General features: G+C 42.1%; 1 protein-coding gene across 3 annotated transcripts in view; it reads left to right on the top strand.

Annotated features, from left to right (window-relative positions):
- Window positions 1-208: 208 nt before the first annotated feature.
- CAB39L (calcium binding protein 39 like) overlaps window positions 209-25,816 on the top strand; it is a 66,327-nt gene continuing 40,719 nt past the window's right edge. The window contains exon 1 of one of the 3 annotated variants that reach the window (XM_082484281.1): window positions 209-227. The gene's annotated coding sequence lies outside the window, so the exon portion shown is untranslated. Of the gene's footprint in view, window positions 228-19,791; window positions 20,200-25,816 lie in introns of those variants that run through there. The other 2 variants (XM_082484279.1, XM_082484280.1) reach the window with 2 other exon arrangements.

Here is a 25,816-nt window from a genome sequence, read left to right as displayed (position 1 = left end):
CGCACTAAGGCCCCCCCGTCGGCGGACACTGCGCCTGCGCACTAAGGCCCCACCGCCTCTCCCTCTGCCGCGCTGGGGGCGAGGGCGCATGCGCCGAGCCGATAGCACGCCCCCTCAGCGGCGCGAATGCTTGATGATTGGACGCCGGCTTTGCGCCAGCCTCTTCTCACTACTACGCATGCGCAAGGCGGGGTCGGGCCGCACGCGCGAATGGCTGCGCGCAGGAGGTGGGCCTGCGCGCACGTCAGGGCGCGCGCCGTTCTTTGTTGCTATTGGCTGCAGCGGGGGCGCCGGTGCGCGCGGCACTGGCCAATGGGGCGGCGCTGGAAGGGGAGGGAGGTGGGCCGCGGAGAGGCGGGGGGAGAGCCGAGAGACAGGAGGTGCGTCCGCCATCTTGGGGGCGGGGCGAGAGAGGGTGCGGGGCGTCCCTGGGGTGTGGGCGGGGCGATGGCGACGCAGGCCGGGCGCTGTGGGGGAGCCGCCATCTTGACATAGCAGTGCCCGGGTGGGGAGGGCGAGGGGAAAGGGTCTAGTTGGGCAGCTGGGTTTACCGTTAGGCTTGTGGGGCTGGTCCCGGTTGCTGTTTTGGGTCTGGTGGGGCCCACCTGGCCTGAGGTGCTTGGGGGATATGCCTATCTCAGCGTGTGGTGTGGGCCCCTGTATGGGGTGAGGCGGCCTGCTGTGCCCGCCCACGGCCGTGGGGCTTCCCACAGCTGGCGTGGATATCGGCAGGCAGTGGGATGTTGTCTTGGCCAGCGGGGTCCTGGCAGCTGGCTGAGCTCAGTGAGGCTGTGGGGACACGGGTGGGGAGCAGGGAAGAGCAAAAGCAAGTTACTGAGGGTTGTTTGGGCCTTTGATTGCAGTTCACCAATTAAAATACTTGGTAAATTAATAAGTTGCTTAACTCCACTCCTGGCCCCTGCCATTTGCTTTTGCTGGTTGCATCTGTACCCTATGAATTGCTAAATTATTACTGCTTTTTTGATTAAAAATGTGAAAATAAAGTTTACGTGGCCCTTAAAATTTTCAGCAGTGTTACAAGTGTTTGCAGTGTGGCTATGTAAAGTTTTTTTTCAGAGGCAAACATTAACCCACTCTTAAAAAGTGGAGAGAGTGGTTTGTCATCACTTTTCTGTCACTTCTTTTTTTACTACCACTTTAAACTGTAGAGATAGTATGCTTGAATAATTGTCAAAGCATTTCCAATCTTGGGGATACTATTAAAAGTATTTCTTTAGTTTGCAGGGGGAGGTTGAAATTTAATTTGTCTGTGGGGGAATGCTGTGTTTACATGCTTTGGAGTCTGGTCAGACCCAGGATCTTCCAGGAGATTTTGATGTCCAGCATCTGCTTTATACTTTTATAAAACCTTTTAAATGTTTACATAGGCATGCCTACATCTGTGCCTGTGTTTGAAGTTCACTGATTAGCCCATGAGTACTGCCTAACTCTACAGAGAGAAAGGAGACAACTAACAATAACATTGTTGGGAACAGGGTAGCTCAGCATTACTAATGTGCTGACAAATCTCCCAATAAAAACAGTAGTTTATGTTTTAAAAAGAGAGATTTCTCTCCTGTAATTGTGTATTTTAAAATTAAATACAAGCTTTTCTTGCTCTTGGAATATACTGCATTATGAGATGATTGCAGATTAAGTAATTTCATGTTACTGAATTATTGATATATGTGCATACGCAAGTGAATACTGAGTGTTATGAAACACTTGTGGTGCTACAAATTGTGTATGAGGAATATACCAAATGCAGAGAAAATGGAGCCAAGCGTCATAATGATTGTATTAATTAGAAGTTATTTTAAAAGGGGATTTTCTCATAAAGTTTTCCTTCCTTAAATGGCCTCCTATGTTTGCCTACATGCTTTGAAACTATGTGGTAAGCATTAATCAGCAAAATGGAGATGGTACAGCAATCTCATAAGCAGCGAGTTGTTAAATAATCATATTTACAGTTGGATAACAGGAGTGTATATGTCTGTTTGCCTGATATGGTTAGGAATTGATTGGGGTTTTGAGATGATAATGTTGCCATGTGCTTCATGGTCATGAGCAGCAAATGATCTTGAATCTTTTTCTGGCAATAACTTACTGAAATGTAAGTATTAGGAATCTGACCATGATGACAGTTTTACTTGGAAGCAGTCAGTGGCGTTACCCTGCAGGACTGAGGAAAGCAGCCCCTTTGCTCTGAGCAAGCAGCTGGAGCTGATGCCAGCCGCTGTAGAGGGGTCTTTCGCCTGGCGCTTAGCAGCTAACACGCACTGTGCTGGTCACTCAGGGTGAGGCTTGGCTCCTGAAAAGAGAGCAGGGAAGTGCTGAGGTTGACCCTGGAGACCAGTGCAAGGAATCTTCTAAAATGGAATTTAAGTAGATTGAAATCAGACTTTTGCATTTTTCATGCATATATAAATGTGTTTTCTGTCAATGTGATTGGAAAGGCAGTTTTCTGTATCTTACAAAGTGTAACGCTTGTGTAATCTGTGTTATTCCCTATAAAGTGTTAGTAGCACTTAAAAGCTTTTATTAGCAACTGGCAGTGATGGAAGAAGCTGGAAGCACGTGACTACATGCCTCTCAGACAAAACAAAAATTAGTAATATAATTTGCTTGTTATTTGAAGCAAAAGCAATGGGAAATGTGTATTTCTTAAAATGAAGATTAATGACTCTGAGTCAATTTTGAAACATACCTGAGTTTCCTTGGTTTTTTGCTTTTATTTAGAACTATAAGATAGGCTTTCTGCAACATCGCAGCAAATTCTGCCAGTGAGTCAGTAAGCTCAGTTCTTCCCAAACTTGTTAGGTGGCAGAAGCTCACAAGCGATGTCGATCTGACATCCCAGAAACCTGCCTGCAGCACTCCTCTAGCAGCCATGTAAGCTTCTTGGGGCTCTGCTGTCTAGACCTGGACTGAGTAACTGCATCCAGAGGTGAGGACAGGCTGTTCCACATGCTAACAACATTTGCTAGCACCTTTGTTTGGGTGACAATGAAAGGGCTGACTGTCCTGGTGAATGGTGCTGTTGACTGAATTGCTGAATTATGCTTTTGTATTACATAGTTCTGATCGTATTTAGAGACTTCAGATGAACGGCTGCATAGACAGGGAGATCGCAAATGGCTCTTTTCAGTGGGAGGAGGTGAAGCTGGTCCAAAAGGAACTGTCTCATCCAGTTCTCTTCTCCGGGGATGTTTTTATCATCTTGAATGTGGTGGGAATTTGGGTTTATCCTCATATGGCCAGATAGGCTTGGGTGAGGTACAGAGACTTCGGCCAGACTCCAGAGAAAAGCAAAGCGGTCAAAGCCATGGACCTTGGAAAACCATGGGCATTCAGAAAATGTTTTCTAATTCTTATTCACCTTTTTGTCCTTTTCTGACTGGATTGGCTCTTTGTTTTATTGACTTTTTTCTTCTTAAAGTATTTTTATCTTAAAGTATGAGTACTTTTACCTGCTCCTTCTCTGTTACATCCTCCCTGTTATCCTTCTTGGTGATATAACTTGATCCCTTATAAAGTGTCCACACCTCATTATTTCAAAATTCAAGTTTAACAAAATGTTTTATTACACTTAAGTATGGTTTATAAGTAGTCCCTTTTTTTTCACCCATCTCATCTATCTTAACTAAGATAACAGACAGATCAGAGAACAGGTAACTTTAAACAGGTCATTGCTTCTTTACAAAACTTGTTCAGTGTGGCATCCCTGCACTTATCATGGAAATTTTGCTGTAACCCATCATTATTTATGAAGATACATACTAATGTTTATTCCCTGTAGGTACGTTGATTCCTAATTGGACTTGTCACAGACTATTTACAGGCCCTCGGTGCTGTGTGTTGTAATTCTGTTGCTATTGTAGATATATTAGGGTTTAGGTATTACTAGGTTATTTGGATACCAATGTTTCCAATTATTAAATCAAAGAAAGGGGAGATATGGGATCTCTGAGAAGCCGCTCAGACTGTAAAATGATTTTTGTTCTACCTGTGATGTAAGCACATTTGCATTCCTGGCAACTGAAAGTCAAACAAATTGTCCATGTGAGAAGTGGAGCTTCTAAAATCATACAGTGTTGTGGTCCTAAGGGAATCTTAAAACACAGGCAGAGACTGGCTATGAAAAGGAAAGGAAAAATTTGTGTCACTGTTTAAACAATAGACTTCTTTCATGTGGAGGACCTAGATGTCTGTTAATTACCAACTGGCTTGAGGGCTTTGGAGTCTGGCCTAATGTGCTGAAACTCTTAACCATCCACTAGCTGGCATATCCTTCAACGTCTGCATTTGGAGACTGGTAATGTAATGGATTTCATCTTTATAGACTGTTTATGTAGCAGAAATGTTATCATTTTTAGCTATATTTTTGTCATACAGTCTCAGTGTTCATTGCCAACGTAGATTCCAGGCAGTTGCATGAACACAGAAAGGACTGGTTGAAACGTTAGATAACGCTAGACTAAGTCGAGCAGCATGCGCTGTCTCTGCTGTGCCATGCCCTCCCCCCGCAACACACTGATCAAGATCTAAAGCTGTGTCCTCTAATTTTGGGTGACTCAGATGAATTAACAAGATCTGAAAGCCTGTGATTATAGTTGCACTTGAAAGGGCCTGAGATCTCTGGAAACCAGGCAGTAGATGTATATGATGAAAGGAACCCAAAATAAATGGTTGCCTAAAAACTTTTTTATCTTCGTTTCTCCATGTGAATGTAACTATATATTTATCTGAAACAAATTTTCACTGTTATTTTCTGAAGTAAAGCTAGTGGTTGTAAAGTATTCCGACCCTTTTAATGGGCTCTCTCTGTGGGTTTGCATGCCGATTAAAGTATACGCACCAAGTATTTTCATTAAATGAAGATGTAGCAGACTAAAATTTCTAAGCAGTCTTCAAAGATTAGTGAATTTGCGGTGTTCCCACTTGTGAGAGATATTCTGTGGAGTGCTCCACAACTTCTTTTTGATTTGCCTTTTATTTTTTAAATCGAAGTGTAAAGTTGATTTGGCCTAACTTTGTAGAGGTGTGGAAACTGGCAGTAAGGTGTAGAGACTAGGAGGAGCAAGGATGGGAAGCAGTATTGTCCTGTTAATATTTATTGTGTTTGATTTTTTTAATGAGCATTATGAGGGTCAGGGAAGCCACAACCCCCTGAACATTTTAAATTGGTGATGGCAAAGAAAGAAACAGTTCTGTTCTCCCTGGGCTTCTCAGCCCTCCCCTGTTCATTTGTGTCATTGCTCAGGGAATTGGTTGGGGTTTAAAAAAAAAAAGTTACTTATTTGGCTCAGGTAATTTTATCTGAATAACTTTCCCCATCTAATTTGCTGTGCTGCCACTTGGTATTTCTGCTTCTCTTAGGGAATTGGGGGTGGCCTAGGGGCAAAATGAGCATCTGGAGATAGATTGATCGCTTTCTAATTTTACTGTTGGTGTAATTTATCCCCATTTAAAGTGTTTGTGCAACTGCTTCTTTAGTATGAGGAAAGTGCTGCTATGGGCAGAACACTTGCTGTATCTGGGTTATTGTGGATGATCTTCATCACACAGCAGAGCTGTCCTAAGCCTGGACCTCTGCGTGCTCAGTTGTGCCAGACCGAAAAACCCTCATGCTTTTTCAGACAGGGGAGATGAATGGGCTTCTTTTGGGAGAGACTGCATTTAACTTTGTTACTAGCTTTATTTTCTGTAAAATTTTTGAATGACTGGAACCAAAGAAGCGATGTCAAAAATGTATGAGACGTCCTTTCAGCAGTCCTGGATAAGCAAAGTGAACTGTGGGCCCAAACCTTTGCAACCGTTTTTCATGAGAAGTGTCACTTAAGTGACTCTAATATATGAGTTTGGCACTCTGTTATGGTTTGAGGAACCCACAACAATTTATTGTCATTTAGACAATTTTTCTGTCACCTGATGACCCCTCCCCACCGGGGAAGGGGAATCAGGGAAAATCAAGGAAACACGAGGGCTGAAATGTAAACAAATATAATGGAATAAGACTAGATAATTAACATTAATAACACTAAAGAACCAGTATTGATCCTGATACCAATATAAAATACACAAGGATTATACTCAGCCAATTCTATCCATAAGAAGCTGTGGACCGCAAATGTTGGACACTGTGAGTGCTACGGCTTCGGGAGGAAGGGAAGGGCTCAGGAGTCTGGCACTGGGGCAAGAAGTTCTCAGGATGGCTGTCATCAAGGGAGGGAGAGAAAATTCCTTAGCAAGCTTTCTAATTTATGTTAAATGTGACGTTCATGGCGTGAAATAATCCTGTTGTCCAGCTTGGGTCAAGTGCCTGGCTCTCGCTCCTCATCCCTGCACCTGGCGAGCTCAAAAACACTGAGACCTTGAAACCCACATCCCATAGCTGGCTATGAAGTAAATATTTTCACAAATTCAGACACTAGAATCTTCTAAAAGTTCAGTTTTCCCAACCATTAGGTGAGAAATTAGTGCTGTGTCTCTCAAACCAGGACATGCTCCTTTCACAGAAGTGAATACATATGCTATTTCTTACAAAGTAATACCAAACCAATTTAGGTTGCAGGCCGACTGACACTTAAAAAAAAAAAAAAAGGAAAAAAAAAAAGAAAGAAAGCTTTACTAAGATTGAGTGCTGCTAGACAAATAGCTTTCATGTGTATCTACCGAGAAAAAATAATGTCTACCAAATACTGCTTAGTTTAGTGTGCAGATATGGTTTCTGTCAAGTTTGTGATGAACCAGTTAAGTGAGTTGTGGTTTCGTAGCATAAGTTTCAGGTGAAGGATGATTTTTTTAGATGAGTTGATTTTGTTAGCGAATTCATAGCTAGGTGCTACAATGCTTGCATCAGGAGAGCAAGATATGTGGTTGCAGTGTGGGTATAGGAATGAGGAAGAAAGGAAAGGATTTCTTTTTTAAAAAAAAAAACCCTGTTTTTGTCACCACACATTGTAGAAATATTTTAAAATTGCATCCCCCCCCTCCTCCAAAAAAGTGTTCATTGGTGGATGGATTTTTCTCTTTTCTTTTTGTTCTTTTACTATTGTAGCTTGGATTGTCCATTTCAGAAATGACTGATAAAGGTAGTTCCAAAAATGTCACACAGGTTACGTTTAGTAAGTCCCTCCACAGTTCCTCTCACTTCTCCAAAAGCTGCATTTTTAGGGGAAGTAAGAGGTGCTTGTTTTTTTTTCCAGCTGTTAAATTTTCAGGGTGCCCGGCAGGCTGATCAGTCCTAGAACTGGTGCAAGGGAGGTGACAGCAGGCAGGGTACGGCTTCCCTTTTTGGCAGCCATGTAGTCTTAGAGCAATTTAGTCAATTGTGAAACAGCATCTTTAAATTATTTTACAGCATGAGTTTAAAATAAACCCAACTTCTGATATCTCAGTAATGTTTTTGCCTTGAGTTTCCTGTTGCAAGAGATGATAATTAAGATGGAAGAAAGTACTGCCACGTAACTGGGCTTTGAAATGTGGGGACAGCTGAGTGACAACTATTGGATTGGGCGATCTTTGTTAAAGACCCCATGTCAATCTAGCACAAAGGCACTTGTACAAATGTATACATACAAATTTATTGCAGCAAAGAATACAGCTCACTTGCTCTTAAGTGTGTGAAGGAAGTTGCGTGGGGCTTTTTAAGTAAGGGCACTGGAGATTACTGAATACGGAGAGATTAAAATTATGTGGAAAGAGAGCTCACTTCCAGCAGCTCTAATATTCCGAGCGACAGGTAACCTTCAGCTCTTTGTTACGCCTTTTTTCATATGTCAGCAGAAGAGCTGACATCAGCTGTAGGCTGTATCAACTTTCCCTCCTCAAGTGCACCTTTTAATTTTGTACTCTCAACTTTCTGCAGTTCATTGGCAGTCAGGCACTTGTCTTTCACTTCTGCAAATAAGCAAATGACTACCAATTCATGGTGGTCATTGACTACCTGTTGCTTTCGGATACAGGAGAAGCTGTCTGCAATATATGATTTATTTGTTGTTAGAAATAAGGCACCAAATTGAACTTTATAGGTGAAAGCAGGATTGAGTGTTGTTGTAGTTCTCTGTTATGTTGTTGTAGTTCTCTGTTAAGGCAAATATTGTGTATATGACATAATCCCTGGGAAAAGTCTGTGTGTTTTTTTTTTTTGACAATTTTTGTTTGGTTTGTTTTGATTTTTTTTTTTGACAAATTGTTTTAAGCAAATGAGTTAAGTAAGGCTGAACCTTTTAAACACAAACTTACTACGTAGAAATTGTGTTGACCTTTGGTCCTACCCCTCTTCACCTGCAGGCCATTAATAGTCCTTGTCTTTTGCATCACAATGTGTGCTTAGGTCTGTAACTGCCTGCGACATCTGTACTCCTCTGTTGCAAGCATTGCAAACAGCCTTGGGCAAAATACAAAAGTAAAAGGCAAAATGCTTTTGGTCAAAGGCAGTTTGAATGAAGGCAGGTTTGAATGAACTCTGAGGTAAGATTGGCTTGGTAGTCTTCAGGATATGCGCTATTTGGAAAAGTTTTTTTCCTTCATAAAAACCAACATTAGTGTAAGGAGATACGTGCCCCTACGATTCGTCTACGTTCCATCCTCTTTTGTTAAGGAACTGAAGATGTTGCCAAAGGATTTCCCAAGATATCCTCATGCTATTCTAGTTTCTTGGGCAGCAGTTAAATGCTAAGAAAACATGCACAGAGATGTTGCCCATTGTTTTTCCTCTCTCTCACTGAACTCTCTCTACCCTGTAAACTGAGTATGGCCTCATCGCAGTTCATAAGGTCATGGGAGAAGATGGCTGCAAAAGTATGTGACATTCCTGTCTCTGAAGATGGAAAACATGAGGGCCTAAACAAGTCTTCAGTTCTGTGTGACGTGACGTGCTGTTAAATCTAACATCGTTTACAAGAGTCTCTCTCAAAGTTGGGGGGGGGAAGTGTGAGAACATGTAGCTATCTAGAATGTGCAGAACCAAATACTAAAAGACAGTTTAAGCAAAGGAAGAGTCCTGTCTTGATTTAGAAGTGGTTCAGGGGCAGCAGCCAATATATAGGAATAAGTATAAGTAATTATTTTATAAAGATGATTAAATAAAATCCTTCAGATTTTCTTTAGGATCTAGGGCTAATGAGAAGTTCTAAAAATAACAGGAACAAAAAGAACAGTGACATGCATTTGATGGCTGCGCTAAAGTTGTCAACAACAATGCTGAAAAGACAGAACTGTTACGTACATCTGTAGTGAGAACGAAGTTGAATAATGGTGAACAAATCCATCATATTACAGCAATAAATAAAAACTGAAAGAACAATTTTGAAAATTTGTATTACAAATTCATGGAGACCAAGGAATACTTTTTTAAATGGCTAATGTTAAAACTGTCCAAAATCTTAAGGACTGACATGTAGTGAGTGCTATTCAATATGATTAATAGAAAACAGGTATTACAAAATGTCTAGTATATCAGTTAGATTAAGGGTTTGATCTCGTCTAAGGAACTGACTCCTGAAAATGATACACTCAATGAAGAATTGTTGAATTAAAATAAAATTTTCTGATGCTCAGTCGTTGGATGTTTGCTTGCAAAAAAAAACCAACCCCCAATTAACACCCAATTGGAAGAAAATGCAAAATCCTTCCTGACAGTTTTATCTGATTGAGTAGAAAAATGACAAATGATGGCATAGCCTCATGTATTTGCTTGAATTAAAGACCACATTAGACAACTCTTTTGAAAGATGGATTCAAAGCTTTGGGAAATTAATCACCATGAAAGAAGGCTGGATGCACCTTAAGGATGAGGACCACTATCCTAAAAAACAGCGCCGCAAGGTATCGATGCTCATGGCAACAGTCAGTGGACAAGGCACTCCCTGCAGACAAGTGATAGCCAAGAGCTGATAGTAGTTGGATACACTGAATGCAGAATGGGGGATTTCTTTTCAAGTGTTATTCACCTCACTTCTGGAATATAATCAGGTTTGATGGATTCCCTTCAAGACATGTTTTTAAATCGATGTCAGTACTGGTTGTAGGTGTTGGAAAAATGGATCTATGCACTTAATGTCGATAGCGATGAAGAAGTAAATTCTGCGTTTGTTGAAGTGATTTGATCATGTACCTATCTATGAACAAAACGGAGAGCCTTCAAAGAGCATACATCTGCAAATACAGGAGTCACAGCAGCAAGAAGCAGTAAGCAAAAAAGAATATGAACTTGCATAAAATGAAAAAAACATTTTAAGTGTTAACTAGTTAACTATTGCAGTAGCTTATTGATGGACTTCATAGGTTCTCCAACACTTGAACTTAAAGTCAAGATCCAAGATCTTTTAAAAAACTGCTCTTGTTCAAGAACCTGTTGAGCTACATCAGACAATAATTCATGCTTTGTGAGAACTAGTGTAGATCTTTGCAATTTTTAAATTCTGTTGTTGGTAGTAGCAACATTCATTTCTTGTTCTAAGAAGAGGAAAAATTCTGTTTCAAACTTTTTTTTTCCAAATAAGGTCTTATTTCATAAGTCTATAGGAAGCATAGGACCTCTCTACAATTTCAGTTCTGCATAAATTGTCACAGATCCTCATTATATGTTACTTTTAAACTTCTTAATCATGTCATCTATATTTTTTTTTAAATAAAAAAATGTAAAAATAGGTAGCGTGGTTGTTGGGTTAAATGACAAGCTATTAAATAGCTTAGGTTTACGTCTTTAGTTACTTGGCTAATACGCAGCTGTTTGGATACAGGTCTTTGTGTGCTGAAATCTTTCAATGGAAGTTCTTATGCTTGTGAAAGTAATTTCATCCCGTGATGACAGCTAGTAGAGACTGTCTTGCTGTGGTCATGGAAAGTTAAACTGGTATGGTTCTCACTGGGTGACCTTCTCACAGGATTCCGCCTGCTTTCAGAAAACCATTTATTTTCCTGGCTACTTGGGTGGAAAGTCCAAAGTCATCGATAATGCCAGACATAATTTTACGTCCTTATGAGCACTGCTGTTTTGAAAGAAATGTTTTCGGGACTTTTCCTTTTCAGTTCCACTATCGGGCCTACAGCTCTGACCCCTTGGGTTTGGGAATCTCTGATTTAGTAGATATGAAATCTTGTCTCCTTGAGATGTAAGGCTTAGACATGACGTTGAGAAATGTCATATGAGAAGGAGAATTGAAGCCTTGAATGCATGTTTGATATTGGAAAATGTATTCTGCCAGTGTTCACACTCTCATAGCTTCTGACTATGATACAAGCATTATTTTTTTGCAAAGATACTGGTTTACTTCTCATGTTTGGGCTGACACAGCTTGAGACTCCTTTTTTATTTGTGAGGGGGTACACTTCACTCACTTTCAGTGCTAATCATGACTTTTTTTTTTTTTTTGTATTGGACAGTAGCAGTTTTTCACTCTTCAGAAGTGTAGGTTTTGATGGCAGATAAAGCTGTTTTGTGAATGCACACTGCAAAAACACACACAGAGGAGAAAAATTATAGGTTGCTTCCTTAGGAAGAGAGCAGATATATAAACTACCATTAGCTTGAGAAAACTGTCATTTCTTGAACTATTTCCAGAGGGCGTGACAATGTTTGTAAGTATAGATCTGTATGCTGTGTAATAAAGGATCTGTCAGATTGCATTGAGAGATGTGCTGAGGAGTGATGTTTGCCAAGAACATTTCCATCAGTATATTTGACCTGCTACAACCTATGTCACTAGAGCTTGCCATTTATGTCACGTGGCGAGTTATTTTCTTCCAGGTACCCAGAGCCTGTCAGGGATCCTCACTGTTGAGGCTACCGAGGAGGAGAACTGAATCAAAGCACACCCAGGTGCCTCAGCTGCGCTCCTTCCAAAACGGAGATCGTCCTGAAGACAAGCACGCTGCTGCATGTTGGTCCTTGCTCAGGACAGGCTTCCTGTTCTAAAAAATGCCAGCCTGCAGCGTGAATTTAAGGAATTCAAGGAATGACCCTGGTTTCTTAATTAAAACTAAAGGAACTCAGCCCTTGATTGGACACTTTGTGGTTGTGTGTGTCTGACATAATTAATTTGTCGTGTCGGTTGGTGGGCAACACAGATAGGGAGAACAGTGGATGGCTTTTTAGTAGGGTGGGAATGTGCATGGTTAGGTTTTCCCTAGTGGGGAGTAACAGTATTGAACTTCATAGAACACCATATAGGTTAATTGGCTCAATATATTCAACTTTTGGCCAGGATGGATTACATAACTCTTTAGGGAGGCACTGGGGGCTCCATCCTCGGACCAGAAGAATATGTGCCTAAAATCTGTGATAGGGGATTCATGAAAATGGGCACCATTCATCACCTAACAGGTAGGAAGATCCCATTATAGTCGTGTTACAATCCTTATTGCGGGACAGAAAGTGCAAGCACCCAGTGTTGCATGACTGACCGTGTATCTGTCATATGAAGGCAAATATATTTGCAATCTGACAAGTGACGAATATACTTAATTGTTTGTCAGGAGGAATGACTTCGAGGTACTTGTGAAGACAATGTCTCCGTGCGCAGCTTGAGCTCGATGAATTCTGCAGGTTCCCTATCCTGATCCAATATTTTAAACTAATATTGTTGCAGGACAAAAACTGGTAAAGAGCAAAACATGAGAAGACCTGGGTTCTCTTTTTCCAGGGCAACAGTGTTGCTTGCTGGATACTTTCTTGTGTGAGTTTGGGCAAGTCACTTTAGAGCAACACTTGCTTAAAAGTAACAGCTGTTTTTCATGAATTATAATAATGCTTAGGTTTCATTATTTGACACCAGAAAAAACTGTAATTCTGCATCTGAAAACAGCAGTTTAGACTCTTTTAGCCTGATATTACTCTGGTTTTTGTTCAGCTGTTCTGTGTTAGTAGGGTTCTTAACTTGCGTGAGAAGACACTCAAATTTTTTCTGTCTGTGGGTATGGTTTCTGGAGATGTCCGTCACACAAACTGCAAGATTGTTATCCCAGTCTGCAAGAAAAGGATGCAGCAAGCTGGGTACTGCCTAGTCTGTTTGGGTTCCATCCCGATAGTGTCAAAGCACCTTATGGTCTTGAATGAATTCGTTTTCCCATGGGGAGACTACATGGCTTTTTCAAGATCACATAGTAATGTGTGACACAAATAAGAACTGACTCTTGGTTTCTTTGGTCTGAACTCATTTCATCATCGGTACAACACCCTACCTCTGTACGGGACTTTCTGGTAGTAGTTGTTCTCTTGTCTGGGGCATCACTTGAAAAATACAATGGTTCTGCAGGTAACTCCTGGCCTTTGCTGCCCCGAAGAAGTAACTAACTAGAATGCAGTAAATCACTGATGGTGCTGATTTCTTGTTTGATCCCTCAACTAGAGAAAATAGCAGCCTCTGAGCTCTCTTGGCTGCTCTGTCTTGACAGTCAGGAGCAATCTGTTGTATCTAAGTATTGCAGATACGATTTCAAAATCCCCCAAGAAGAGGACTAGTTGCTCTTTTAGGATCTTTAAAGTGAACCTGCGCGGAGCCATTTGTAGCTATTTAGCATGGTGATTTTGGGTGACACTTCATCAAACCTCTAAGGTGCTAATTGCCAGAAGCAGAAGAAGAGTAGTGTGGTCCTTTTTCTGGTATATATTTCCTTTTCTACTTTGTGCTTGGTGTCAGCTGCACTTGGAGATGGGATTTGATGGAGCTTTATCTGATCCGGAATGACAGTTCCTATCTGCTGACATTGTTTAACAGTACATTTTAGAGTGCCCTTCTTTGAGTGTTTGCTTTGTGCCACTTCAGTTTCCTCATGCTAAAGTGAGTGTTATGGCGAGTGCTTCACAGGAGTTTTTGTCTTTCAAATTAAGCTTAATTTTGTTTGTTTGCAAGTTGTCTTGAGACCATCTGATGAAAAATGCCTTAGACTTCTACCGGAGTGGTCAACAGAGGAAAGGTCTTAATCCCAAACTGCCTTCCACCTTGTAAGAAACAGAGCCACACATTAAGTGCAAAGAAATTACTGTCACCAAAAGTCAGTTGATCTGCCTAATATTTTCATTCCACATCACCATTCGTGAGATGAACATGCACTAATACAGCTTTCAGCTTCAGGCACTCTTAGGAAGTTCAGCATTCTGGTTAGAGATGCTCCATTGTCTTTCACCACCAGGAAAGTTGTTTGGAATGAGTTGGTTTTTTTTTCTGCATACACGAGCATGTTGGAAAGGGATGTCTTAACATGCAGTAGCCCATGCCATGCTGTCTTACTAACTCATGCCTACCATTAAGAAAATTGCTTGCTGAAGTTACGTGGAAACCAGCAAGTAAATTTCAGTATTTGCAAGAAAACTAAACAGTGTTAATATTGTTTGAATGTTTCGGAAATGGGAGATGGCAGATAAATTCTTGTAGACATGAAAGAATTTTGCAGTCCAATGAAGAAAAATGCTAGCAGGGATGCAAGGATTATCTCCCACCATACTAGACAGCGAGGGCTTATTTGGCCATGTATAACTTTTGTTTGTTGCCACTGTAAATAACGTGGGTTTTTTTTGTGCGCTGCGTTAAAACTGTAAGATTGGGCCTCTCACAGCGCACATCTGATGAGAGGTTAAATTTTAGATCTTCAGGGAAGCTCTTTTTCATTCTGAAATGAGCTTTTCTTTTCACATTTTTAATTTTCTGAATAGACCTTAAACAACCAACCATGGGCCACTGAAGACGTTGACTATAAAGAGCTGGGATAGGAGCAGTTTGGAGAGGCGAAGGCTTTAATTATATTAAAAATACCTGCTCAGATCTTCAGGGAGTTACTGATTTTGGAGGACTACTTTCTGTCTGTATATGTCTGCAGGTAAAAAAGCACAATGTTGTCATGAGTTCACTGTCCCTCCACTCATAAAAGTGGAAGTGCAGGTATGGTTCTTAATTGTGTTTGATGTTGGGACACAGTAGATAAGGGATGCAATTAAGGTTTTATAAGTCACCCTTTAAAGCACCCATAAAATTTTATTTGGTTTTCAGCTGTTGGGCTTCAGTAACCTTCTGTTTAGATGTAATTCCTGCTTGGGGTGGGGATGTGCAGGGAAGGGGATTCATTTTAGCTGATTTTCTCTAAGGATGGAGCTGATGGATGCCTTTAAAATGAGTAAAATTTTAAATATGCTGGCCCGTACGTAAAATATTTAATACATAAAGGTTTCTGGTAGAAAGGCCGGCGTCAGTACATGATGGCTGGACTGATGTACATATGAATAATATGTTCAGAAAAAAACTCCGGTGCAGTTTATAAGAGTTGGTGCAGCTCTTTAAAAAAAAAAAAAAATAAAAAAATCTTAGCAACAGTTTATATTTGCATTAAATAAAACAGGAAGGAAAAGGCAGTATGTGCTTAAAAGCACTAGAGGGAGCCAGGAGAAAGAAGAGGGGGGAAAACCGTTGAAGATATGTTGGCATTTTTAGGCATAGCTTAGACAAAGCATTCATTTAAATCCTCCTGCTTACTTCAGCGAAAATGCAGCTACAGGTCGGCCGCTGCCTCTGGCTGCTCTCTTGTTCCCCCACGCTTCACTAAAGAAATTTCAATTTTCTAGTCCTGGGAGAGGCCAGAAACTTTGTGGCATTTTTAAATGGCTGTAGGGAAAGCCACCTCCCCCTCCGTAGACTGTACCCCTGTTTTTGCTTTGGTTTGTATTTGGATGAGCAGCCAAATGTTAATTTGCCTTTCAGGGCTGGTGGCTGTTTTGGGGGCACTGGTGTATTAGGCTCAGTTCTGAGCTTGTCTGCCTCCAAGATTATATGGGGAGAATGAGAGAAAATGGGGGTGTTGGTATATGTCTGTATTAGGGATCGATTAGATGAAGAAGAGTTTTAATGGCATTGATTTGGAGTGGCCAGACTACTCTTGCAGAGGATCTGGAAAATGAGTGTCTGTGAGCTTGTAGAATAACATACAAGCAGGAAGTTACTGTAAAGTCTCTCCTCTTATTTTATGAGGCTTTAGAAGTGTTGTTGGGCACACTTTTGATATTGCTTTGTCGTAAAGCTAAATGCCTTGTGTTAAAGTGTAACAGCTTTATGATGTAGATAATATATGTAATTTGTTTTTAGTTCCTCCCACCCTGATAAATTGCCATAATGTTGATATCTTGGGATCTACAAGAGTAAGACAAAATCCCGTGGGGGGGGGGGGGGGTGTTCTTTAGTTTTCAGGTTTTGCAGAGTGAAGGGATCTTTTTAGAATCTTAAAGCTTCTCTTCTTGATAATCCAGTATTGCACAACTAAACCTGTCACTATAGAGTTGAATTTTGATGGTCTGGGGCCTTGGCATTCAGCAGTTTGGGGGAGAAAAGAAGAAAATTTTTTGTTGTTACTATCTGAGATTGCTGGAATGCTGGAAGTCATCTCAGAGGAGGTAGACAGACTGAAAGTGGGTGATTAAATGAGCAGAATTAATATATATGTACTGTGTGTTTATTATCCGCCTCTGTAATTTATTGCTACCACACTCATCGTTCAAGCTCCCTAATTTCTCTTTTCCACTTTAGAAGACAAATGGAAAGGGCAGGAATAATGGACTGGGGTTTTCTTCCTTTGGTCTTTATTAGATGGCATGATTTTAAGTTACGAAAACAAAGACAAACATTTCTCAAAAGTACTCTTACCATGCTTTAGCCTGAGGACTCTGCTCACTTTAAAGGAAACAAACATAATGGAATTTAAATACGTGGAGGCTGGAGTTCTTTAGCAGTGCACAGAGATTTTTTTTTTTTCAGTGTACTTTGAGACTATAAAGAATTGTTGGCTGTTCATGATTACATCATTCCACATTTGAGATGGTGACAACTTATGAACTGAAGCAAACATGTTTTTTGAAATACTTAATAACCTCTTGGCAACAACAAAAAAAAATAACAGGTAAGAGCACTAAGCAATTACGGCTTAATTCCTGGTGGATGGTTCAAAGCCTTTTCCCGTCATCTGAGAATTAACTGCACTGAAGATGAAACAGAGTATTGGAAAAGCAGGAAATTTTTTCCCTGCCCCTTTAGCTACTCTGCTTTGCACCATTTCTCCTGCTGCAATGCAGGGATGGGGGCAGGCCTGTTTCTTCCTTGCCTTGTGTGTAGAGGGCTCCTATTAAAGTCTAAAAGTATTTCCTCAGGTAGATGGCTGGCAGAGTTGAACTATAAAGTGAGTGCATTTTACATTTACTGCTCAGAACCAGGAAAACAGGCATATTTAGCCTGAAACAGAGGATAGTAATTTTCTAGATAAACGTACTTATGCTTCCAAAGGGCTGCTGACTCAGAGTCTGCCGTGAATACTTTAGGGAACTCTGTGATACACAGATTATGCAGTGGGGCCCCTTAATGTGCAACTAAAATTGCTTTTTTATTGTGATTATTCAGCTGCAGGGTAGTACCCACCAATGTTTAACTCCGTGGAGTGATAGAGGAGTATCTTTTTACCTGTTGAAGTAGTGGTGGATGTACTATGGAAAGGATATCCTTTCCCTCAGGAGAGAAAAAAAAGGAGTTAGTGACTTAAAAACACACAGTGCAAATTAATGACATAACATGCCCAGATTTTTGTGTTGCCTTAGGAAAAGGCGGTACCTTCAGTAGTAGCCCAAGGACAGAGTTTTTATCATTTGACTTTCACTAAAGCGTTTACCTGACGGCTGTGGTATCCGATAAAAAAAGAATGGGCCAACCCCAGTGTGGGTGTAAGGTGCCGCCAGGCGCATCGCCCCTTCCCTCTGCCCGCCCAGCTGGGGCAGAGCAGGGCACCCATGAATTGGTGCCTGGTGCTGTTTTTTTCCCTTCCACGTCTTTTGTGTCGCAAGATGTTGTCCTGTGCTGGTTGTCCCTGTGCCCGCTAAGCTTTGTGGAGAAAGATGCTGCTTTGGGGAGTGGCTTGTCCCACTCTGAGCTTGGTGTCCCCAGCGTCCCTCACTGAGCTCTCTCTGGAGGTGGCCTGGAGAGGAGACCTGGCCCGGGTGTCTAATGTGAAGCCTTTAATTCTGTGCTGGACGAATATTTCACTATGGGTTTGGAGCAGAGATAGCCACTTGGTGTCACTTGCTGCAGCGCTTCTGGGTGCTGCGGGAGCAGCACTAGTGCCTCTTCCCAGCGCTGTTCAGGGCAGCCTGAAAACATGGGGCTGAGTTATCTTGATGGTTCGCTAGGTAAAGCATAAGCACAAGCGGCGGCACGCTTTGCAGATGAGTTGAGAGAACAAATCTGCTGCTCTGAGGTCGGCTCAGCACCTGCTGTGTGAACATGAGAGCAAATGTGGCGAGGGTCAGGAAAAAAGTAGTATATATATCTTACTTGACAAGCCTTTCTTTTTATATGAACAGCTCTGATTTGAGCTGGTTGTCTTGATGGTATTAAAGGATGTCAGCCTTCAAAAGATGTGTAGTTCAAATATACCCCATCTTCTGATAATGCCCATAGTTTGATTTTTGTCCTCTTTAAGAGGACAAATTGAATTTCGTTACTGAGCTCTGCAGGGATGGGGAGTGACGGAAGCCAGGCAGGCTGCTGATCCTTAGTTCTTTGGAGTGAGGATTTGGGATACTCCAGTTTGCCTCAGTTAGGAGCTGGGATCACTAGCAAAGGATGTCAGCCCTTTAAAAGGTGTCTGTTTCATCTGTATTCCTCAGAAATTAGGTTTCTCATGCTTTTTTTTTTTTTGGTTGCCTTTAATGTAGAGCTGTGCATAGCTACTGCAGGTGAGCCCTAAATTACGATCTGATGTGACTGTAGTGCTGGTGTGTGGTGAGGGCTGAGATTAGCTCCCCGAGCAAATGTAGCATACAGAATTATTTTTAATAATGTGGGACTTTGACTGGGCTTTGCCCTGAGGAAGAGGGGCTGGGAGGCGAAATCTTGCCCCGAGCTGGTGAGCTCAGCATAAATCCATGCTGGGCTCTCATCCTGGCTGGGGCTCGGCTGAGATCCGGGTGATTTAAATCCCATCCTGCAGTGCCCACGGTGGCTGGTAAAGCATCCTTCCCTGCTCTCAGCGCCTGTGAGACAGCCTGGAAGAGGGGGGCGGAAGGCACTCGCAGTTCCATTTGGGAATACATGGTGCTTGCTGAGCAAAAGCTCCCAAGAGAGGAGAGTGAAGCATTAAAAATTCCTTTAATTGTGTTTTGCTATATTTGTGTGCTTGATAATAGCACTTGTTTCAGAATATTTTAATTGTATAATTTTTTCCCCCCTTCACATTAGCCTTTGAAAAAATACTTTAGGCTAATGCACTTCTTCATTGGGATTTAAACTATGCTTAGACTATACTGCAGATTCCACACACCGCACCCCCCCGGGTTTACTGTGAAAAAGTATAATCTTTATGTTATAATTTATAGTCAGGCAGGAAGGAGCTTAACTTCAGCTTCTCTGGGCAGGTCTCAGATGTGAGCATGTTGATTTTATTATTCCTTTGTAACAGCAGCCCCGCTGTTGGGCTCCCTTATTTGCATTCCCAGCGGGACGGCAAGGTGAATAATTTAATTCCAGCCACCTCCGCCACGTGATGGTGCGAGGACCCGTCAGCGATGCCTCCCCTACACCGGCAGACTTCGGAGGGGAATGGAAACTTACAGAAGTGATGCGAAATCGTCGCATCTCCTCCCTTTAACCCCGGAGAAACCTCTCGGCAGTGCGATCGCTGCTTCTTCCTTTGCTTTTCCAGGCGTTCCTCTGACGTGGAGTTTGGGGGGGGTGTGTGTGTGGTGTGTGTGTGTGTGAGCCTGCGAGCCAGAGGACGAGCTGAGCCGAGGGAGTGGGAAGCGGGGAGGGCAGTGGGGAAAAACTGCACACCCAGCCACGGAGCTGGTCGGAGCAGGAACGGCGAAGAGCCGGAGCAAGTCCGGGAGTCTGGCTGCGGGCAGCGGGGAGTGGAAATTTACAGCTGCCTGTGAGCGCCCGTGCGCGTTCGAGCGATCCTTTCTACTAACCCTTTCCCAGAGGCGGACGGTCGCCCGGCAGAAGAAGAAGAAGAAGAAGGATAGCAGGAGGCCGAGTCGCGGCATCCCTTGTCTCTGCCACGTGTCGATAATCGGCAAGGCAGGGGCCGGGGACAGGGAGGGGAGAGAAGAAAGCCGGAATTAAACGGAAAATCAGTAAAGGCGGCTGCGGGGAGGCGGCAGAGCTGTCTTCAGCACCCGACCATGGGGCTGCACGGGGCTGCCTAGGAGCCCCCACCATCCCACACGCAGTAAGTGTCAGCCGAGGCGATGTCCCTCCGCGTGATGGCAAGTTAAGTGATTTGATAAAACTTTTCCTTTTTTTTTTTTTTTTGTTTTTCCTCCAGTTAGCACCAGCCTTCTCGTAATAACCCGCTTGCCTGCTCGTTCCCCAAGCGTTAACGCTGGTAGCTTTTTATAGCTTTGTAAACTGCGTTACCAGGAGTGGCTTTTTAAAGCCGGCGACCCTAAACAATGCTCCTCCTGTTACATAAGGTGCTGGCTCCGCCACCAAGCGCTCCGTGTCCATGGAATATCTCTGGAAATGGCTTTATTTACAGTGCGGTTTCCAAAAATAAAAGATCTGCCATATATCATTCCTCCTGCTGCTCTCCGCTGCCTGCCTGCAGCTGCGGGCCGACCCTTGAGATGCAGAGGAATGAGAGCGTGGCCACTTGCGTAAGGCAGCGGGAGACAGTTAGAGATGAAGGGAAGATGAGCACGCGTGTGAACTGTCACAAGAAACGGTGTATGTAAATTAACCATCTCGTTATTTATGGTCAATAGGTCTTGTCAGCCTAATGCCAGTTCTGTGCAATGGGCTGTTCCTGCAGTTGTTGCCAGGCACAACTTTCATTGAGCTGAAGGGGGGTTTTATTTCTGAGCAAAGAGCCTTTCTTGGGCTAATATTAGTAGTAAAGTGAAATTACTGCTATAGCAAATTATTTTAATGTGTTATGAAGTTATTGAAAGTAACACAGCAGGATTGCTAAAGATATGGTCAAGTGCATGCTGTGTAGAGAGGTAACTTTTAATAACATTGAACAAAAAGCAAAAATATTATTCATGTTCCTCGCTAATGGGTTTAGAGGAAGTCCTATTCCCTCTTGGCTGCTGCCTATGTTATTTAAATTATATTGCCGGTTTCCATTATTTCTACAGTTATTATTACTACTAGAAATGGAAATTTAACTTGGATTCTCTTTTACTTAAGTAAGTGAAAATCTGTTGAGGGCTGTTACCTTAGAATTGCATGTACTTAAGAGACATTAGTTAAGAGACCTCTTTCTGCATGACTGAGCTCGTGGTAGTTTTGCTGTGACTACAGTTAGGCGTGGAATTGCATTCTTAATTTTTTCAGGTTTGAAAGACCTCTGTGGTGATAAATGGAAATAAGGATCCCAAATATTCTTGACTCATCAATCCTGCATATTTGGTGCCTGTAAAATCTGCTGGTTTCTTATCTTTCTACTTTTATTCAACATAAAGTAATAACCTACTACTTCTATTTAGTTTGTTAGCATGAGCAGAAGCATCTCTATATCACAGATAATCCAGAGGTGATTGATGCAGGTGTGAGCATGGTGCTGCGGGACGCCACTTCTATATGGGTTTAGAATCTGAATGTTACCTGGCATTGCAGTGTGCAAATATTATTTTATAATAATAATAAATGTGGTAGCACAGGACTTGCTGCAATAAAAGGACAGTAGGCAGCAGAGTCAAACACTCAGTAAGTTTCTAACTTTAATTCTGGCATTTGTCTGTGCCAACGTAGGCTGTGCTCTGTACCCCACTCAGGATACTTATGCTAACTTTCAGTCTTGTTTTGTATCGTCACATGTTTATACCCCCTTTCCCATCATCGCTGCCTCCTCCTGAGTTTGGCTGGTGAGCATCTGAGCCATAGGACTTGCTCCAGCAGCCCCAACTCTCTACTGTCTTTCCATCCCCTTCTTCCCCTCTTGTGCTGGTACCGCTTTTTGTGGAGAGAACTTGACTGGAAACCTGTATGATGTTTTTTTTCCACACCAAGCTATTTTTTTGTTAACCTGGGTCAGTTCCCTGACCTGGTTCACCACGTGGCCCTGCAAAGAGCTGTACGCTCCAACAGAGGCTGTAGGGATGTGAACAGATGTGGGGCAGGGTGGCACCATCACAGCACAAAGCATTTATCAAACTGCAGCCTCCATGACCAGATAGCTTCTCGGTGTTTCATTTTATCCCCCATGTTTGCTGAGACATTATATAAGCTTTTTGGTTTTTATTGAATGGGAATTCATGCGCTCAGTGAAAAACAGAATTATTAATTTCTTTGAGCGCTTCCATAGAGTGGCACCACAGCCACTGAGTGGAGCACCACCATGAATGCCTTCAGTTCCACAATGGTATCGAACAACTACGTCGTATTATTACTATTCTCCTCATTTTGTAGATGTGGTCAGATTAAGGGCAGAGCTGCCTATTTATTTTCCATGTCTGATCTTCAGGATGCTTGCCACCTATTAAAAAAAGGCGTTTGTGGTGGTCGTCGTCATTACTGCAATGTTTTGTGCGTTCAGGTGAAGTTTCAGCCAATATCCAACTTCTTTGCAGGTAATGCAACACATGGCCAACAGCAAGGCTTATGATGAGTAAATTCTTGAGGTTTTGGAACAATTTTGTTGCCAAGCAGACACAGCATTCATTCACCTTAACCATAAAACTGTCCTCTCTCCTGGTATTCTCTTGTCTTGTTTGCAATGTACATTCCAAAACTTGCAACTCGTTGAGGATTTGCAGAGAAGTTATTTGTTGTGTAGCCCTCATTCCTTCTGTGTACCAAATGAAATGTGAATCCTGTGAGTGGCCTCCATGAGGGAGGACAGATTTGGCTTCTCCAGGTGATTGGATGGCTTCCATCCCCTGGTTTGAGTATGTGACTCTGTAATTGCAACAGCTTTCCCAAATATTGCGGGAGGGGGGAAATGAGGGAATAAGGCATCTCTTTTATTATGAAGGTAAAATGATGAAGAAAGTGTGCTCATTCAGGCCCAAAATATACGGCTCTTGGGCACACTGGGGTGACTGGAAAATGAAGGTCTTTTTTCCATTAAAGAAGCTCTCACCCAATAGGAGTTACTGAGATGTTTTAATTCTGATCAATAAGTAGATGGAGGTTAGGAACCAAGACAGGACAGATGTGTGGTACTTGAAGGGATGGAAATTTTTCACTCCTTCGTTTTTGAAGAGCAAATGGCTTGTCTGGAGGAGCATCTGAGGAGCGCATGGATGGGCTCACGTGCCCTCTCTCATTGTTTTCTTCGTGGGCAGAAGGGAGCGTTTGTTGCAGAGCTGCTTAACTGAGTCACTTCCAAGTGGGATGGGATAGCGAGTAGAGTGATGTTGCCGTCTGCATTTTTCCTTCATCATGCTTACAAGCTCAGTTGCGCCGTGATCTTCTGAGAAAGTATATGATTACAAGCAAAGAAACTGTGGAGAGTGCCTATAAACAGAACTAGATCTCTTAGTGTACTTTATAGTTGGATTAAAGAGCTCAAGTTACACTATTATTTTTTTTTAGTGCATTCCCTTTATGAGCAGATAAACTGACAGAAGAGATACTTTGAAGACCAATAAAGCATAGGCTTTGGTGTTGAATGATCTGGCTTTTGTTCCTGACAGCCATTTTTTTAATGTGGCCTTGGGTGAGTCTTCTAATCTTTCTGTGCTTCAGCTTCTCCCTTTGGAGAGGGGGCAGAGTAACAGCAGGTATATATAGGGTTTTTTGGAAGTGTGTTTTCCATCTTGGTAAATGTTTGCAGAGTTGGAGGCCTCTGAGGGAAGGAATGCCCTGAGTGTGAAGGGATGTTATGTTACCTTTGACAGGCTACTGAATACCCTAAAACTCAGGTCTTGTAAACCTCGTCCACCTCTGGATTCCAGTCTTTAGTCTGTGTAATATATTTTTTCTTTTTTTCTGACTTGAACAGCAACAGCCAAACATTTAGAAAGTGATGCTCTACAATTGCCTTTTGGTGTTTCTGTCACTTACTTAAAATAAAATCAGTGCCATTTTTTTTTCTCCCAAACAAACACAGAATTATATTCCCTGAAAGTATTTTTGTAAAAGTATGGCTCATAAAATGCGCTGGACTCTTCAGCTCTGGCGGCTGAAACGTCCTGTTCATACTGATGGCAACAGCAGGCTTTGGAAACCACTGTTCCTCCTACAGTGCTGCTGGGGCGTTCCCCCCGCAACTGGGAGAGACAACCTCTGAGGCCAGGAGAATCGGTCTGGTGAGATACAGCTGTTTCTTTCCTTGGTCTCATAAGCTCCTCATAAGAGCACCGGCAAAATAACATCATCACAAGTAAATGTTTCAGAAGTTGGCTGGTCCCCCATTATGAATTCAGGAGTGTCCACAGTGCATTTCTGATGTTATAAAAACATATGCTGTTGAATAACCATTAGATGGAAAAAGTTTTCCTAGAAAGTAGGAAATAAAGGGGCTCATTCAGCCCTGTCCCCTGCTGCCAGACAGCAGCGTCAAAAATTTATGAACAGATGCTCTGTAGTGTGCCTGGTAGAGCTGATCATTTCAAAATCTCAAAGCTCCAGTGATTGGAAACATTTATATTTTCAGCTTAAGTCCATTCATCGGCAGTTTATAGCCATTTGCTTCTGCATAAATAAAGCGTTATTGACATTTGATCTGAAATAACTTCTTGGGCTTCCCTGTATTTTTCTTCTAAGCTTACCAAGGTGAGCACTTTTGGGCTCTTAGAGATGCTGGTATTCCCATTTGTCTGGACAGCCTAGGGTCCTTCTCTGCACCCGCTCTAATCTCTGTTGTTTTTACTCGACTGTGGGTGTTCAGGATTGCATACAATGTTCCATATGAAGTTCCATCAAGACTTTGTAGAAAGACATGCATACCTTTGTATTTCTACTGGTTACTTTCTTAATTCATCATGGATTTGTATTTCTTTCTCCTGTCTGTAAAACACCAGTGTAGCCATTGGGTGACTATATGTCTTTCTCATTTCTTCTGGTAAGTCCTCAGCTTGAAGCAGATATTCATAGAATCATAGAATAGTTTGTGTTGGAAGGGACCTTTAAAGGTGATCTAGTCCAACCTCCCCTGCAATGAGCAGGGACATCTTCAACAAGATCAGGTGGCTCAGAGCCCCTTCCAACCTGACCTTGAATGTTTCCAAGGATGGGACATCTCCCACCTCTTTGTCTGTTCTGCCATTCAGCATTACCTGATACTTGTTACTCTTAATTTTTATCCCATTTTTATTATCTCAGTCCTTGAAGCCATCCAGTTTCTCAGGTAATGATATTCCAGTCCTCTTCTGTGTTGATAATACCTTCCTATTTTAGTCACCACAATTTTTGGGTAGGCTCTTAATTCCCATGCCTCTCTAAATAAGATCCCATCTCCAAATTGCTCTTACCTTCTCAGATGGTCAGTCTCCCTCTCCTCGGTAATTTTCTTTCAACTAGCTTTTTTTTTTTTTATTGTATTCAATTTAGTGTATTTCTATGTCAGATGCATGGGTTCTACAGTGTTTTCTCTGTCTAAAAATATGTTAATAGGGGATTGTAGTATGAGCTACCTTTGGTAAACCTGTGTTGCATTCATCTTTGTATTTCAGTTATTTTTAGACCGGTTTCTTGAGGAAATGAAGCTTATGTGGTCATTCTGTCCATCTGTCATCCTACCTCTCTTCGCATGGTAACTTCTGAACTTACTGGATGATTTCAAGGAATGTTGACAGAGGGCTAGATGCCTGGGAAGTCCTGAGTTCCAAAAAATGAACTGAAAATAGGTGATGAAAGGAATAAGGAATTTAAACCAAATCGGTGCCTCTATCAAAGAG

Source organism: Vanellus vanellus, assembly GCF_965231255.1.
Source record: "Vanellus vanellus genome assembly, chromosome: 1".
Taxonomy (NCBI): Eukaryota; Metazoa; Chordata; class Aves; order Charadriiformes; family Charadriidae; genus Vanellus; species Vanellus vanellus.
This window is presented reverse-complemented; position numbering and strand designations above follow the sequence as displayed.